The following is a 4057-nucleotide window of genomic DNA, read 5'->3' as shown; positions in this document are numbered from 1 at the left end:
AATAAAGCTGGGTGAGTGCTATAGAGTAAATATTTGTGTTCTCCCAAAATTCATATATGGAAACCAAATCCCCTATGTGATGGTATTTGGAGATGGGGCCTTTAAGAGGTAATTAGGTCATGAGGGTGGAACCCTCATGAATGAGATTAGTGCCCTTATGAAAGACACTTCAGAGAGATCTCTCCCTGCTGTTATTATTAGGTGAGGACACAGTGAGAAGACAGCCATCTATGCACCATGAAGCAGGCTCTCACCAGACACTAAATCTGCCAGTACACTTGAACTTCTCAGACTCCAGAACCATGAAAAATAAATGTTTCAACTACCCATTCTATGGTATTTTTGCTATGGAAGTCCAAACGGATTGAGACAGTAAGAATTACGAAATATCACTTATTCATATCCTCTCCTCAGGTGAGAACTACATGGAAATGATCTGAAAACAATTTATTTTTTTCTATCTCTTTCCATAGGCTTTCCCTATCTGCTCACCTTTCTCCCATTCATCTCTTCTTTCTACTCAAAACACCAGGAAGCTAAGAAAGTTTAAGCTCTAGGGGCCCCACTTGCAGAAGCCCATTCCACGTCTCTAGTAGGATCCCTAGAAATGTGTCTACTTGGGTATTTTTTTTGTAAAGTTTGTAAAAGTATGAGATTTTGATCACAAATGATGAAGACTTTCTTTCCCCTTAAGTCAAATATTCTCTCATATCTGGTGACACTGAGTGGCTACAGGCATTTTTGAGATTTAGCCACAGTAGTTTGAATTAGCAAGGCATTTTTATTGTTTCACGATAACTTCCACATCTAGGTAATTTCCTCCCTGTCCTGGTTTAGCAGTGGCTTCTAGGAATACTTTGCTGATTCATTCCACATGATGACATGAAGTGATAGAGCCCAAGGTCACATCATTATGTGAAAATGTCTTACAACAAAGGATGCTGGAAATATATGGGTAGTGAAGGAGGTATACAACTATAAGTAGAAACTTCAGTTTTCATTGCTGCCTAATCAGAACAAAAGGAATGTTCTCAGTAATGCAGAACGTGGAATTTTCCCCTTTCTTTGAGAATCATACAAAATAGAATTGGTCAGAATTCCTGTGTTTATAACCTGTGTTTGTGATATGAGCTTTCCAGAAATTGTAGTCTGTTGTGATTTCTTTTCTCATTCTAAATAATCACTTTCATACCTAAGAAAATAATAACAAAGGACAGCCACACCATGTATAATTGTTTCAGTGGTATCCCCAATACTATGTCTTCCTCTTGTTTATTTTTATTTGGTCTTGTAAAATAACATTTGGGCTACTTTGAAAAACAGCAATTATTTTTTAGAGAATAAAAAATATAATTTAATAATTTATTTATTGCCAGTGGAGTTTTTTAATATTTTCTCTTCAAAAATGGAGAGCTGATGGGCTCTAATGTTCCTCTGGCCATACTTGAGCAAAAGAAAGGCACTTAATTTTACTTACTTTAAGCAAAATAAAGGCACTAACTAGAACCATGCTAAGAGAACAAGGTTTTTGACTACATCTCTTATTCTTTTATCATTAAGTGACATTGAAATAAGATATTGACCCAGGAAGGGCGGCATCTGCGGTGCGGGAGAGTGACTCAGCACAGGGGGCCCAGAGACTGTTGCTTTGGCTCTCTTACTAGAGCCACATACCCCACAGTCTTTTCAGGGACTCTGGCAGACCTCCCTTCGCCAGAGCCCAGGATGTCCAGGAGTTGTGTTCCAGACCAGCAAAGTAGCTTCCATTGAACTAACCCTCATACTGATAATAATTTAAAAGCTGAAGAAACATGTAAAAAAATTTAAAAATTGAATGCCCTAGGGAGGAGGCAAATTAAACAGAAACTGGTGGCTATGATCCAAGAAAGGAAGCACACAGATGTTACAAATCAGAGTCCACATGCCCAGAGGAGATGCCAACCCCATGGATGAAGAAGCAGAGAAAAGCTAGCAATTCATTCCATGTATGTGTGTCATGATAAACTTACAGACTGACCAGTTTGGACCCACACAGACTTTACATAATGGAAAGGAGATTGATGAACTGGTGATACCATTGTAAGGTACTTTTTATATGGAAAAAAGTACAAAATGGATTACAGAACTGAACAACTAACCTCACGTGACACAATTTTAAACAGACGTATATTTCAAATGTCCATATACAGCTCATTTGCTCAGAGTAAACACAAAGGTTAGCAGTTCACATATGTAATGTTCTGTTGGTCATTCTCTCATTATTACTAAGAACATGTTTTCACTGTGAACATTTATTAGACTGTCAGTTACTGTCAACAATCCATGATGGTGGAGAATCAAAATAACTTTCATGAGAAAAAAAACCTAGTATCTAGAATCGAAGAGCATTAGCCATTCTGGACATATGAGGTGGGCAGAGTGCTGAAGGTTGGGTGGGCAGTGAAGATGGCAGTGGTTGTTGAGGGTGTTGGATGACTCCTGACCTCTTTCCTGTGTATGAGCATGGCACTGTTCTGCCTCACTCCTCAGACACACATTTACTGCTTCTCGTCGCCACACATGACATTTCCCTGTATTTCTTAGATTCTAAACTGCACATTTTCTCACAGTTTACATATATAATATAATTATAACATATCTTTTAAAACAGGTATCAATAGTCATTTTATAATAGGTGTACACATTTAAGGATCTCTTTCCTTTTTCCCTAACTTATACTTCTTAGTATCTTAAATTTTAAAAAATTAGATATTTACTAATACTGCTGCTAAAGGGGCAGTTATATCTAACCTAAGTTTTATTGCTCAAAAAGGCAAAAAGAAGAACGTAGGTACTATAAAATCTAATTGAAATATATATTACTCAAGCACAATGCAAATATCATAATTAAGTGCGCAAGCCACTTAGAGTAAAAACTATTTTGTTTCTCCTCAAAAAAATATTTTTATTTTATAGTTTCTACCTGGAATGTACTTGTACCACTTTCAGGGCTGACTTACATTTAAATACAGCGATTAAACTTGTACTTGTGGTAATACCTATATATATAGGCTGCCTAGAGGTCTAAGTGTGACTTAAGTAATTTGGCATATTCTGAATGCTTCAAGGCAACTTACTTAAAGTCCTTGTGTGAAATGTTCTCTGCGTTCTGTCTAGCTATTCCCTTAAAGAGTCTGGAAACATTATGATCTAGCACTCCAAAAGCTACCTGAAGTATAGCAGCTAATTCCTGTTCTGTTATGAAACCATCTCATTAAGATCAAAAAGCGTAGAAGATATTTGCAGAATCTTTTCAGTGTTGGCAGGATTGTATAGGACAGTCAGACCTATCACTTACTCTCTGAAGTCTATGCTGCCATCATTATTCCAGTCAAAAAAAGCAAACAGTTGTCTCAAGTGTTCTGAAATTGGGAGAAAATGCCCCCAGTTTCAAAGTGACGAGACACTTGTGATTGGTACACACTCCTGGGAAAATCAGGATTTGTGGCCACTTCGTTTTAGATGTCACTCACTTCAGGATTTCATCCCAGGTAGTCTTCCTGGAAATGGGGTGCCCTCTGGTCACGAGTACCAGCTGTGTTGATAGCCAGTGGGATCTGTGCATTTTGCCTTGCAGAGCTCACTGAGGGTAACCCTGCCAGGATACACCTGAGGGCGTCAAAGAAAGTGGAGTGCCATACCCTAGGAAGATGGGGGGCTAGTCTCGGATTGCCTTTTCTGCCTCCAGTTTAACCGGGAACTCTGCTACAAAGAAAGTCACCTGAAACAAGAATCTGAGGGCTGGTTTTCTTCTCCAGCTCTTGGTGGGCTTGGCTGGGTGAGCAAAACGGCCTATGGAAGACAGCACGACCGTGGGCCAGAGGATGGCGTTGCAGGCAGGACGCCCTTAAGGCACCAGCATGGGCTGTGAGGATAGTGCAGGCCCAGCCCCAGGCGCTGATGTGTCTCTGCTGCACAAGGGGATTGGCCACCGAAGGTGGGAACAAGGAGTTGCTCCTCCCCAGGTGAAGGTGGACTCCCACACCTCCAGCTCACGGCCCAAGGACCTCCGGGCCAT

The 4057-nt window shown here is 39.9% G+C and overlaps 1 pseudogene; it reads right to left on the bottom strand.

Moving 5' to 3' along the window:
* Nucleotides 1–3370: 3370 nt before the first annotated feature.
* Nucleotides 3371–4057, bottom strand: LOC150015264 (lysophosphatidylcholine acyltransferase 2B-like; annotated as a pseudogene).

The sequence above is a fragment of the Furipterus horrens genome, unplaced genomic scaffold (assembly GCF_987537825.1).
Source record: "Furipterus horrens unplaced genomic scaffold, mFurHor1.1.pri manual_scaffold_3, whole genome shotgun sequence".
Lineage (NCBI taxonomy): Eukaryota > Metazoa > Chordata > Mammalia > Chiroptera > Furipteridae > Furipterus > Furipterus horrens.
This window is presented reverse-complemented; position numbering and strand designations above follow the sequence as displayed.